At 49.8% G+C, this 14433-nt stretch overlaps 1 long non-coding RNA gene across 3 annotated transcripts; it reads right to left on the bottom strand.

Annotated features, from left to right (window-relative positions):
• Nucleotides 1-5340: 5340 nt before the first annotated feature.
• On the bottom strand, nt 5341-11026 carry LOC136792699 (uncharacterized). Of its 3 annotated transcripts, none has more exons than XR_010836873.1 (3): nt 10942-11013; nt 9019-9200; nt 5341-5649 (listed from the first exon to the last, which is right to left on the bottom strand). It is a non-coding gene; the product is annotated as an uncharacterized lncRNA (long non-coding RNA). The 3 variants fall into 3 exon arrangements; XR_010836872.1 differs by having other exon boundaries at nt 10732-10965; XR_010836871.1 differs by lacking the exon at nt 9019-9200 and having other exon boundaries at nt 10942-11026.
• Nucleotides 11027-14433: the final 3407 nt, after the last annotated feature.

Here is a 14433-nt window from a genome sequence, read left to right as displayed (position 1 = left end):
TTCTGTGACTCTAAGTAAGTCCCTTAAATTACATCAAAGAACCCCCAGGTCACGCAGGAAGAAAAACTTGTCCATATATCACAGATGAAGGGTTAGACCCCAGGTACGCCAACTCTTCTGAGGCAAACGCCAGGCCACCATCTCACTCTCCTCTTCCCGACAGCAGACGCCCAGCCCAGCACCAAGTCCTAGCCACTTCACCTCTAAAATCTGAAATCTCGCCTCTCCTGTTCCTCTGCAACACCACCACCTCCAGCTAAAGCACACAGAGACTCCCAAGGTAGAGAGAAGTATTCCTTCCATCTCTGTTCACTCCTCACCTCTTTCCTTCATGTCTCTGCCCCACATCATGCTGTGTGGCTTTATTCCGATATCTGCCCATCAACTAGCCTCTCGGCCTCCAGTTTCACAGTGGTCCATCTTAACATCACCTACTGCAAGAGGGAGGACGAATCATAGGACTCTCACTTTAGAAACTGCAGCAGAATCCCCACCACCTGCAGGACAGAGCACCCCCATCTCTCCTGCTTTGCCCACTAGCTGCTTCTTATACTCCCTACAGGTACAGTCATAGTGGAGGACCACAACCTCCCAGAAGGAGCAACACTCTCCCAGTTCCATGCCTTTTCACACATTTTCCTCTCAAAGTGAACTTTTACAGCTGGCAAAATGCAGCTTAAAGGGCCCCTCTACTGTGGGCCCTCCCTGACTTAGGGTATCATCTGATGCCCCCCCAGCACTCTCTTCAAATGTCTGACAGTTGGCTAAGTACTAGAATCCTGCAGTCCCACCTTCTCTACTGGGCTATGGAAGACTGATCAATGGCCCAGATTGGCTAATAACAATCTAAGACCAAACACCCTATGGTCGTCAAATATCTGAGGACTGGATTAGGAATGAAAAAAGAAACCATGGCAGACAGTTGCTGTTTTCATTATAAAAGGACATGCGTTAGCAACATTCCACTAAAACTCTTAAAATAGAGACCCCCAAACTTCATCCTATAAACTTATAGGTTCTAAGTGGTTCTACCAAAAACCCTCAACAATTCACTTCTTAAAACTGTGCCAGAAATAATTTATAGATTTAATATTAGTAACCTGGTGGGATACAGTAGCTGATGAGGCAAAGGTGAATTTAAATACTTATATGATCCGGGACTTCCCTGGTGGCACAGTGGATAAGACTCCATGCTCCCAATGCAGGGGGCCCGGGTTCCATCCCTGGTCAGGGAATTAGATCCCACATACATGCTGCAACTAAGAGTTTGCATTCCATAACTAAGGAGCCCTGGAGCCGCAACTAAGGAGCCCTGGAGCCGCAACTAAGGAGCCCTGGAGCCGCAACTAAGGAGCCCACCTGCTACAACTAAGACCTGGTGTAACCAAATAAATAAATAAATAAATATCTATATGATCCAAAGTTTGGATTTCTTTGTAACCTCTACTTCTTTCAGTCCGGGGCCTACTTCTCCTGCCTTACACCTACACCAACTTAAATATTAGGCCCCGATGGTCCGTCAGGCCAGGCCCTGAAGGCAGCCAAAGCTCACCTGGGCCGAGACGCCAAGAGGTGCAATCCCTCCTGGTATTCACCCGTGTGGCAGTGGATGGCCCGGTGCCCTGTGAGACTGGTGTGTCCATCCAACATCTTGGTGGGCTCGGGGTCACCTCATGCTCCGGGGTAGACTGTGGTCTCCATCACCAGGGCAATGGTGCTCGCAAACACCCATTTCCATAAATTTCCCTTTCCGCCATTGTCTGAGACTTCGCTTTACTCTTTGTCTCAATATTAAGGATCTGAAGCATCTTCCCAGCTAGTATTTAACGTGAGGGAGATTACAGAAAGATAAATTAAAAATTAGAAAGACAAATTCTACACTCTTAATTCTGTATCCTTCTATTACTTTAAGATGTACTACTTACAGGTAATCTGATTAAGAGGAAAAAGAAAATGTCTTGAGTAGTAATTAAGCACGTTAACTTCTAAATATTGACAAGAGCCTCCAAGGCATTACCTCCTTCTCAGAAGAGTGTAAAAGTGTGTCAGTATTTATACTCACATTAGAAAATATGTTGAAGGACTTCCCTGGTGGCGCAGTGGTTAAGAATCTGCCTGCCAATCCAGGGGACACAGGTTCGATCCCTGGTCCAGGAAGATCCCACATGCCACGGCGCAACTAAGCCAGTGTGCCACAACTACTGAGCCTGTGCTCTAGAGCCTGCAAGCCACAACTACTGAGCTCACGTGCCACAACTACTGAAGCCCATGCGCCTAGAACCTGTGCTCCACAACGAGAGAAGCCACCGCAATAAGAAGCCCACATGGGGCTTCCCTGGTGGTGCAGTGGTTGGGAGTCCGCCTGCCGATGCGGGGGACGTGGGTTCGTGCCCCGGGCCGGGAGGATCCCGCGTGCCGCGGGGCGGCTGGGCCCGTGAGCCATGGCCACGGAGCCTGTGCTCCGCAACGGGAGAGGCCGCAGCAGTGGGAGGCCCGCGTAGCACAAAAAAAAAAAAAAAAAAAAGAAGCCCACATGTCGCAACTAGAGAAAGCCCGCGCACAGCAACGAAGACGCAACACAGACCAACGTAAATTAAAAAAAAAAAAAAATCACTTCTGTGGTGTGATGCCCAGGGTGTGGCAGTCATTAAAAAAAAAAAAAAAAAAGAATAAAGGAATTTTATGGCCTGTAAATTCCACCTGAATAAAGTAGTGAGACACAGAAACAAAGGCTGGGCTGCAAGTGCAACTCCAGGATAGGGCTGCCTTCTGAAGTCAGACAGCCCAGGCTCAGGGGAAACATCCTCCAGCTGGAAACCTGGTCAAGCTGCCCTCAGACTGGCTAAAAATAACTTGTTTTACATGCAGTACAAACAATCTAGCATCACAACAAAAAACAAAACAAGGACCAAACCCCTTTGGGAATCAACCTCAGGACTGAGGTCCTGGCAGTGAAGGGGTCCCGCCACAAGGGGGCGCCATCCACTGCCCTGCGCGCCCACCTGAGCCTGGCCACCTGCTTGGCTGGCAGCAGCCTGCACCCCACGTGCCTCTAAAAATGAAGGGAAAGAGGTAACATTTGTGAAGAGAAGCACATGCGAATGCTCAGCGGGTAGTGTTTCTTAATAACAGCAGGAATATCACACTTGGGCCGTAATACAAAGTCACAAACTCTACAAAGGGGCATGAAGACCCCAGTCACACATTCATGCTTTGTGTTTACAACTCTTTAAAAATTTAAAAACCACCCTTAGCTTGGGGACTAAGTCTGCTGATCCCGCAGGCAGAATATTAATATTCCATGAAAACAGCAGCAATGAGGGATTCTACCCGACTTCAGGCTCTTTGGGTCAAGGGTGAAAATGCATCTCTGAAAATATCCACCAGGAATCCATCAGTGGATGGTCTGAAGGGCCCAGGGTGAGCAAGTCTACTCGGACAGCTCCAGAAGGAACTCTCAACCAGGTGGGAGTGGGCTGCAAAGCAGAGCTTTTAAACAAGTGCCCCATGGACTTTCCCGGCCGTCTAGTGGTTAGGGCTCCATGCTTCCACAGCGGGGCACGTGGGTTCGATCCCTAGTCGGGGAACTAAGCTCCCGTATGCAGCGCGGCGTTGCCGAAAACAAAAAAGAACCCTGTTCCCCACGAGCCCTCAGCCAACATGGGCGCCCGTGATCGTCCAGGCTCAGACTCCCACCCCCACAAGTTCACACCAGCCCCCATGGAACAGCCCAGGCTTATGAAACAGTAACAGTGTAATTCAGTTACCTGTGTAATGCTATCACTGTACAAATACTTTAAGACAACTTTGTTCACTTTGGTGTGGCCTCCATTTGCCAGCAACATGTACTACAGGGTCCAGGATCCTCCTGTGGCCACAGGGTTGCAGTAAGATCAGAAGACAAGCTTTAAAATGACATTACATTTGTCCTACAGCCTCATGCTTCCTCGTGCAAAAGAAAACAGCGCCGTACGTGGTTCCAGCTGCAGCAGCTCATGTGAACACGGAGAGAAGAGGGGCAGCTGGGCACCTGGAGGTGGGCCACGCTGCCCTTCCGGAATGGGAGCCACTCACAGAGCCCCCAGGGACCGAGATGCAGTGAGATGGGAAGGCTGCTTCACAGCATGATCCAAGCACAGACAACAACCAAGTCACTGTGCCTCCCCTGAAACACCAAGAGCACCCCCTTGGCTAAAATGAGTGGCTGCTGTCTCTTCACCCATCCCAGCTTCACGTTCTCTCCAGTCTGCCCCCACTGCACCCCACCACCACTGTAGGGAGGGTTCCTGAGATGCCCAATCAGAGAATCACTCCCCTCTCTGACAGCGTCCAAGCTACAGCAAACTCTGGCTTCCTTAGACCGTCCACCAGACTACCCAATGGAAGCCCAGATCCCATCAAAGCTTCTTCTTAACACCCTCCTACCCAGGCCCACCCCCCATGGTGCTCCTGCTGGAGGGACGGACAACATGCAGATGCTGTGTTCGCTATGCCCCCACACCCACACCCCAGGAGAGCCGCATGTTAAAGGGCCCAGGAGACCAACAGGCTGGGCATCGCGAGACCCGTGGAGCACACCAAACAGCAAACAGCACGCTAGACAGGGTCTCTCGACAGTACTGTAAAAACAGAAAACGCAGAGGAGCCAAAAATATCATTAAGAGTTCAGGAAGTTTAATAACTTCAGTTAAACTTAAAACAGTTTACAATGCTTACACTATATGTTCAAAAAAATAGTGAAAAGAAACAGAGCTGATAACAGACAAAAGATCATTTTGAATAAAAATTATTCAGCTATTTCTTTTTGAATAGAAAGGACTTCACTTCCAGATGTCCCTCTACCTACTGAAATGACCAAGTAGACCCTCTTTCTATAAAAAAATAGAAGCAACGCAAAGCTAATATTTGGCATTCACAAATTTTAGGTCCAGAAAGTGCTTCCACTTTTCAAAGTAAGTGATAAAGATTTCACGTAAAACACTAGCAAGTCCGGTATATACATAATCCTTTCAGTTCCTGAATCCTGGCAGTAGGGAGAGATTCTATGTCCTCAGACTAACTAGGTTTCAAGCACCCAAGACCCCAAGTCCAGGGAAGTGAAATTCTACTAATGCCCGACGGCCCCGTCATTGGCACATTTCCCAAGTGAAGCAAGATCTGGATGCACACTCCAGGCTGCCTGGACAACCTCCCTCTCCCCCATCACCCAACCTTCCCCTCTGAGGTCAAGAGTGCCTGCAGGGCGAGGCATGGCGCTCCCTCCCTCGCATGCATCTGGACATAGGAGTGAGGGCACCAAAGGTCAGGGCCTCTAATTGAACAGGACACACAAGACACAGCTTCTGCTAAAACTTCTGGAGTTTAATGCTATTGATGACACTTTGCTGTGAGTGTCTGACGCTTGTTCAATATAAAAGGTAACAAAGCAGGTGAGGTAAATGCCCTTCTGAACATCCGTCAGGAGTACCTTCCAGAGGCTGGATGCCCGGTGGCTCTGTCTGCAGACTGGCCGTGCAGCATGCGCCATGGGTCACTCATGCCAGCCTTCACCACCTGTGCCGGCTCGTCCTGGGCACACGGAATCCTGCCAGGTCCCATGGTCAGTATACTGAAGCCAGCGTCAGCTGGATTATGTCCCAGGTTTCAGAGCTAAAGAGAAAAGAAGCATTTGATTAAAGTAAGTTTTTCCTCTCTGAAACAGATCAGATCTAGACCAGATAAGAGATCACAGCAAGTGACTACTGGAGGCCAATGCGAACATGCGTCTCTACGCCTTTAACAGGTACAGCCAGCACAGCAGCAGCAGGCTTCCAGGAGCCCGCAACCCTGACGGGCTGAACCCACAGGAACCCACGGGAGTAAGGATGACACCAGTAGCGGGGAGCCCGGTCATGACCATGGCGAGCCGGCGGGAAGGAGGCCTTGGGGACGGGCCCAGAAACTGGTTTCCCCAAAGGAAGCAATAACAAAGACCTGCCCAAGAGCTTTTGCTTAAAGCATTCCCCTGCATGTCACAAAGTTTAAATCTACTTCCATGGGGCTTCCCTGGTGGTACAGTGGTTAAGAATCCGCCTGCCAATGCAGGTGACACGGGTTCAAGCCCGGGTCTGGGAAGATCCCACATGCATCAGAGCAACTAAGCTTGTGCGCCACAACTACTGAGCCTGAGCTCTAGAGCCCGCAAGCCACAACGACTGAAGCCCGCACGCCTAGAGCCCGTGCTCCGCGACAAGAAAAGCCACAATGAGAAGCCCGTGCACCACAAGGAAGAGTATCCCCCGCTCAACACAACTAGAGAAAGGCCAGGTGCAGCAACAAAGACCCAATGCAGCCAAAAATAATGATATAAATAAATTTAAAAATACATATATTAAAAAAAATAGTGATTTGAGTCCAGTTCCTCACGTAAGAGCTTATACACACATTCGTGGCACTGGGAAAAGTCCAGTACCTCACAAACATATGATGGAGTCTTAACATCTGGGAACCATGGACGCAAAAATTAACCAGAGACCATTAGAACCAGAACAAATGAAGACGGTGGTTCTAGCCGGGTGGGATCCTGCAGTCTCTGGAGACAGGCAGGGACAGCTTTAACTCCAACGACTCGAGAACCCTGATGGGCTGGGGCCCAGCATGCTAAACACAGCACAACCCCACAAAGAGTACCAGATACCCCTGAGTTTTACTCCATGTGCACAAGGAGTCCCGAGATGCGGTTTTCCATTAGTCAGTAGAAATAACCAAGGACTCTGATTCCCAGAATAATCAGTCTGGTAGGTAACCAAGCTAACCATTTAAAACAGCCCGTATCAGAGTTAATAAAAGTAGACAAGGGACCTCCCCAGCAGTCCAGTGGTTGGGACTCCACCTTCCAATGCAGGGGGCACAGGTCTGATCCCTGGTTGGGGAACTAAGATCCCACATGCTGCGCGGTGCAGCCAAAAATTAAAAAAAAAGACACTCTCTCACAATCCTTTCAGTTCTCTAGATCTGCCATGAAACGAACCCAAATTCGAATCTGACGCTGAGGAAAACATAAAAGAAACTGCGCATCTGAATGTCCTGTGGCTGCTCTACTGAAGGGACCGCAGCCTGGCCAGCAGGGCCGCAGCTATGCTCACACAGATCATTGGTGACAACACGAGCTTCTCGTGTCAAACAGCCAGATGCCCCACGGGGTCAACACCTGGGCCTTGTTCCTTCTGCGTCTGTCTCCTCCCCAGGCTCACTCACTACCGATCCCAGGGCCCAGCATATGGATGTTAAATAATTAATTAGGAGAGAGGTTACTTGTCCTAGGCAGTCAAGAAAATATGTAGTTTAAGAAAATATATATTTCAAACTTATTAGCAAGCCTTTTCCTATGTTAGAGGAAGCTCTGTAAATGAGGGCCTATGAAAAATGGTGATACTAAGGTCTTTTCTGGAACTTACCTAAATTTTAGGACTAGGTTAGTTCAGGATAGTTTAAAAGCTACATTTTTAGTGCATTACAGACTTCTCTCAAATTACACCACAGCAAGTTTTCTCTATCTTAAAACCAATGCATAAGGCCCTATATTTATCCCTGTTAAATGTCATCTACTTGGATCCCAGGCTGTCAAGATCTGCTTGGATTCTAATTTTGCCCCTGAACTTCGCCATCCCAGCCCTGTGGCGCCCTTCCTCAGCCAGCCCAGGGGGATGGTCACCTCCCCTGGCACAGAGGGTCCAGCGGGCCTCCAGCAAGAGAGATGGCAGAAGAAAATGAACAGGCTAAAAGCAGCAGAGGAGGTGAAGCAGCAAGGGAAAGAAAAATCAGGACGAGCAGGGAAGCGAGGACACATTTCCAGGACAGGGTGACAGGGAGCCAACAACTACCATCTCAGGGAATGTTAGTAAGCAATTCTGTCAAATACATGCTGGGATCTGTACGTGATTTTTTTCCCCCTTGGCCACACTGTGCGGCATATGGGATCTTAGTTCCCCGACCAGGGATCGAACCCACGCTCCCGGAATTGGAAGTGCAGAGTCTTGACCACTGGACCGCCAGGGAAGTCCCAGTACAGTATGTGATTTTAGAAGAAATCTTCAAAACGTGTTGTTACAAAAGCAAAGGCCAGGAGAATATTTTTACTATGATTCTTTTAATCATTTTTTTTGAAAATAGAATGCTTTCCTTAACAGTTTCTTATGGGGAGAGAGACCCCCCTGGTTGCACAGTTTCCATTCATACTTTTTATTTGGGGCAATTCTTCCATGCATACATATTACTTTAAAGTCTGTTCCAAACACTCCTGCCCCAGCTACAGGACGCTGAGGAGCCTGGGGAAGCTTGGCTAAGATCACGTGAGACATGACACCTCCACCGACCCAACAAAACTCAAAGACCACTGGGAAGCATGTGCGGTTTGGGGATCTTGAATATTTAAATTTGTTTTTCCAAAGATGCCTGACTCTAATCCATCCGATACTCGGTCACTCACCTGCCACACACTCACTTTGTAAACAAAAAGTCAGACGCAAATGATCAGCCCAGCATCTACCTCCAGTATAAGGACCATCAGTCCGCCAACAAGTAAAATTTAACAGCTTACACAAGACCTTACAAAAAGCTTCATATAGACGTAGAACAACAACTCTAGGACACAGTAAGTCTACTGTTGTGCGTCTTAGAATCTGAAAAGTGAGACACAGATGGAGAGAACAAACGTATGGACACCAAGGGGGGAAAGTGGGGGGTGGGGTGGGGTGGCCGTGGTGGGATGAATTAGGAGACTGGGATTGACATATATACACTGGTATGTATAAAACAGACAACTAATAAGAACCTGCTGTATAGTAAATAAATAAATAAATAAAAGAAAAAGAATCTGAAAAGCGAGGCAGCAACATAAACCAAGCATGTTCTGGGCAGACGTGTCCTCCCCAGAGCCCTGCCAGCACACTCAGATGCTCAACGTCTTCAGTTCAAGCTCAGCCCCCACGTGAAAAACGCTTCGAACATCAACCTCTCTAACTATGAATAACGACTAACCTCTAGAAGATTGGTTCTCAGCTTCGTCTGGGAGGCAATGCTACAGCGCAGAGACTCGGATTTCCACCCGAGGTGGCCCCGCCGGGTGCTGTGAAGTCCCAGCCGCTCCGAGAGGCTCTAATCAAGACCAGAGACTGCCGGGCTCCTGAAACTTACACAGGTTTCCTTGGCCAAGTCCGCGTCTGTTAAAAGCATCACTTCTGAGCTCCAAGATTAGACCCTGAGGGACCAGTCTGTATGCCTCTGTGGGGGAGCTGTGCCACGCTTCAAAACTCTCACACACCAGCAGCTGCTTCCTGACACAAATGGGTGAGAATTCCTGGAGCTCTGAACAGAAATTCTCTGCCACCAAACGGTCCAGCCAGTCCTCTTGTGAATCATGGCATACCCAGTTCTTAGCCTTTTAGTTTTCTGCCGTTCTCGGATATCACAAACAGCAACCGCCTTCAAACTCAGGTATCTGATTTTTTTTTTAAGTTCAACTAGTACTTATGAGAAATGTTTCTGCAGCACCAGTCCACCCCTCCAAACTAGGGTGACAGGATAAATAAAGCAAAATAACTCGCCACTGTCTGAAGCCCAAGTGGTGGGAACACCTTATTAGGACGCAGGAGACGTAACACGTGTGGCCCCTGCCCACTGCGTTCTGTACAAGCTGACCATAGAGTAACGGTTCCTGCACATGTATTTGTTTCCCCACCGACTATTATAAAAGTATTTTTTCCACTGGGGAAAATCATGTGGAACTAAATTTAAAACAGAAAATAATATTGTTACAATTAGATCACTTGTAAAGTATCTAGAATTATTTTTCTATAGGTGGCACAGAAACCAAGATCTAGAGGAAAAACAGTTTAAACGAATAGAACTGACATTTTATAGTCACAAGTCTACATCCTCCACTTCCTAATATTGTACAACTGGAGAACCGATGTCCACTCTCTTAAAGGATTTTTGGTCTGGGGAGCGATCAGGTGGGGTGAAGGGCCCCACGGGAGCAAGCTGGGGACCTGGAAAAGCCCACAAACCGCGTCACCTGACAGTCCTCGTGATACATGATGGGTCACCGACTATCCAAACATCTTATTAGGAAATCGCTTTCACTCCTTCACGGATCTGGGAGCCTGCTCGGCCCCGGGCAGTGGGTTCCTGGGCTCGTAGGCCGGAGGGAGAGCAGCGACCACACCACGGGATGGGGTGTCCTCAGGGAAGCCCCCAGACCACGGGCGCAGAGAGGGGGCCCCTCACCCTGAAGGTCAGGGCCGGCCTGGGGTGGGGGGCGTCGTCTGAGCAGAAACCAGAGGCTAAGCAGCTGGTGGCTGGGAAAGAGAGGGCGAGGGGGGAGCGTGTTCTGCAAAGAGGCAGCAGCACGTGCCCAGGCTCACGGATCAGCGTGGGGACTGCAGAGAAGGTGCTGGAGGACACGTGGGGGGCAGCAAGAGGGGCTTGCCGGGGCCCCGCGGGTCTGGCATCCTCACCCTGGGATGACGGGGCCGCTCACCAAGGGACTTGAAGCAGACGGCTGTCCTCTGGGAAAACGCCTCGGCCCGGGTGCTGGGCAGGGACCCGGGGCAAGGCCGGAGGACGAAACCCAGGGACAGAGTCGGCGCCGCCCCCACCCAGGAAGGAGCGCGAAGCCCGGGAGGGACATTCGGGCCCGAGGGCCGAGCAGCCCCCGCTGTTCGCGCACCGGGAGGCGACGTGTGGTCATACCTTAGTCCTCCGCCCGCGTCCAAGTCTGAGCCCCGGGGGTTTTCTAGCCCGCGAACGCCGGGAGGTCCGCACGGGCGGCACCCGCGACCCCACCGCACCGAGTTGGGGTCTGGGGTCTGGGGTCGGCTGCGCCCTCTAGGACCCTCGGGCAGCTGGGACGCGGCCAAAAGATCGAGCGCGACCCGTCCACGCGCAGATCCCCAATCTCACCTGGAAGGTCTTGAGAGAAGTGTACAAGCGGAGCGCAGGGAGCAGAGCCTCAACCGGAGGCGCACATGCGCACTGATTAAGACGCGCATGCGCACTAATTGGCGCGTGCGTTCAGACGCCGCTGCCCCCGCTCCCTCCGCCGGCCGCCCGGGGTGGGGGCCGGGGGTCTGCGAAAAGTAGTCCCGGGTGTGGCTGCGGGTCTTCCCAGTCCCTCGAGCAGGAACGAGTCTGCGCTGCCCCGCCGGTGCCCAGGGAAGGTGAAGGGGTCCCAGGTTGACCCCCGGCAGGTGTGCGCGGGCAGGTGAAGGGGTCTCGGGCCTACTCCTGGCCGTGCCCAGGGCAGGTGCGCGCGGACAGACTAGGCACGGGCTGCCCTCAGCAAGTTCCCCGAGTGACGGGGTTCCAGGCGGGAGAAGCCCAGTTCCGGCGCCCTTCCCTCGAGCCCTCCATGTGCAGAGAAAGGGCAGAGGGGGAAGGTCTGGACAGTTGAGTTCAGGGACATTTTTAAAATTCAGGCACAGATGGGCCAAAAACACCGCAAAAGGAGTCTCGGAATTACGTGTGATGTGTTTGCATACAAGGCGCTCCTAAACATCTTTCCTGGCTTTGCACGTAAACATTTCTGGACGCTGCTGGGTCAGAACATCAGTGCGGAGAGCTGAGAGATCGCAAAGCAGCAGGTGGGCCACCGAAGGCGCGACGGTCACCTGGGTGGCCGGTGGCTGCACATCTGTAGTGGCAGGTCCGGCACGGAAAGCACACCTGGTTCGCCCAGCGGTCATTGTTTCCCGAGGCACCTTTTGAAGGTGTTTTCCGCACAGGTGGCTCGGCTGCATACAGGATGTTCGTCAGGGAAGGGGAGGCCTGAGCTGTCGGCTTTCCCACGCTCGGGGTAACCAATCTCCTCTGCGCTCCACCTTGCTCCCCGGTAATTTTAAGAAATGAATGGGACACCGTGAATAACACAGTGATGGTGCAATTATTTGCACAACAGCTTCATAATCTAGCAGCCAAAAATATGTTAAAGAAGAAAACAGACTGTTCATTTTCAAATTAAATCTCTTTCCAGTGTTAGCCGAGACCTCTGCAGACTGCAGGTGCCACGTCTGCAGCCTCATCAGCTAACAATATGGACTCTGACTGTGGGTAGTACTACATTTCCCACATCTCTCTATTTTGGAAGTAATGCCTATGATCCCAAGCACCCTTCACCCCAAACATTATATAAATCCTTTAGTATTTGTAGTATTTCATTCCCTAAATCCCCACCCCACCCCTCCTCCCACCCCAGGGCTTTTGGAGGTCAAAACTAAAAATTTACAACCTAGAAGAAAGGAATTTTAGGAAAATTGTAGTTAAGCAAAATGACGGGATTGTTAATAAGTCAGGACCTCGCCCAGTGTCTTTACGTGTAAAGGAACTAAACGTCTGACTTGAAAAGGATTCTAATAATCTCACTGCTGGTAACTTGCCAAGTAATCCTGAAAAAATCTTTAAATCCTTTGTGATGATTTCCCATCATCACAATAGAAATGATGAGCTCCCAGAACTCAATAAGATCAACAACCAAATAGAAAAATGGGCAAAAACATTTGAAAAAATAATGCATAGAAAAGAAACACGACTGATTCTTAAACATGAAAAATAACCTAACTTCACTCATAAGCAAAAGGCAAATTCTAGCTATCTTACAGTTATTCTTGCAGACTTTCATCCTACAAATAATACTCTAAGGAAAATGAGTTCATGTTAAAAAATAATAATGAATAAATAAAATTTTAAAAAAACACTCAGGAAACAAGTCACCACAAGAAAGAACAAGGAGAACCAAGAGACAGATACTGTCACAGAGGCGGAGAAAATGAACTCATCACAGACTTTAAATTACTATATTTAATGTATTTAAAGAGCTAAATGACAAACTTAAAAATACACGTGGGAAAGAAACTGTAAAGAATGACCAGATTTGAAAAAGAACCAAATAGACATTCTAGAAATGCAAAATATAACAGAGTATAGTAAAGCCTTGGTGTAACATTCTAAGTGGGTCCAAAATATCTAATCGTGTTGTTGTCAGTGAATAAAATGAGACTAGAGGAGGGAAAGTTGGGAATTCTGTCCGTCAGAATCCAGCCCGGTGACAGAAACCACACCAGCTGCTTGAACAGAGGGAACAGAATGTAAACAAGAGGTAAGGGAGAGCTGGAACGGTAGGACCAGAACCCAGGTGGTGGTGGAGGGACAGGTGTAGGAAGGGCCATGCCCCCAGAGCTCGGGGTGAATGGGAAGAACCTGGAGACATTGCACCTTAGAAGAAGGGTCTGCAGAGCTGGAACTCAGCCCCTGGGGGGAGGAGGTGGACGGCTGGGGCCAGAGTTTCCAGTCCTAGAGGAGGGGTCCCAGAGGCTGGGATACAGACCTCGGAGGAGGAGGTGCGTTGAGGCTGGTTCTGCAAGTCTTGGAGAGGGCGGGAAGACTGCTCTGCCTGGTGAAGAGGTGGGGCTGGGGCGATGCCTCCGGCATCAGAGCCCGCAGGCGCCCTCCAGCGCCCCTAGGCGGAGGCCGACTGAACATCTGCCAGCGGTTTTCAGAGCCTCAGCCCCAGCACCACATGGCCGTTTATGGAAGGGGGAAGGAAGGGAGAGCTGAAAGACAGAAGATGATAACAGGCACAGAAAAACTGTCATATCCATACCCAAGTTCTCGCGGGCTTTCCGATACGTGAAATTAAACCGTCCCTGGAGAACTTCCGTTTCCGGAAAACAGCAGAGAACCAACAAGGCGGTTGGTTGACTGACAACTGGGCCAACATCTGGGAAACAGAGAAAGTGAGCAAGGTTAGCCGGGTATCAGGGATGCTTCTCCTGAGGGGCGTTAGCCAGTTCCAGAGCAGGGCCAAGAGGGCAGCACCACCTTTAACACCCTCGCAGCCATGGGAGGACAAAGTTTGGAGTCTGGGAACCACCACGGAGGTACCCTCATGTGGAATTTGGCACCCCAGGTTGTTTGGGACTCCGTTCAAATACTGTCAGTCCTTGCCAGCGGCAAATATAGCTTCTCTCGGGAGAGAGAGAACCTCATGATAGAGCTCAAATTATTTCTACAGTTGTTCATGTGCAGTGATCAGCATTCAGTCAGGAATAAGCAGACGTCCAAGGAGAGAAGACAAATGACTGTAAACAAAGAGAAGTAACAAACAGACCTGCAGCGGGTCCAGATAACAGACTTTTCCCAAAGACTTAAAGGGCTATGCTTTATATGGTAAGAGGATGAAAGACAAGACTGAGAACCTTATCACTGACCTGCAGACTCTGAAAGAAGAACCAACTGGACGTTCTAGAACTGAAAAATATAACTGAAACTGAAAATTCAATGGATAGTGTTGTTGGTAGGTTTCACACAGCTGAAAAGAGAAAAGTAATGAAGGTGGAGTTAGGTCAGAAGAATATACCCAAACTGAAGCACAGAGAAGAGGGTGGAAGATACATAATA

The sequence above is a fragment of the Kogia breviceps genome, chromosome 15 (genome assembly GCF_026419965.1).
Source record: "Kogia breviceps isolate mKogBre1 chromosome 15, mKogBre1 haplotype 1, whole genome shotgun sequence".
Lineage (NCBI taxonomy): Eukaryota > Metazoa > Chordata > Mammalia > Artiodactyla > Physeteridae > Kogia > Kogia breviceps.
The sequence above is the reverse complement of the archived record's forward strand: the minus strand, read 5'-3'. Positions and strand labels throughout refer to the sequence as shown.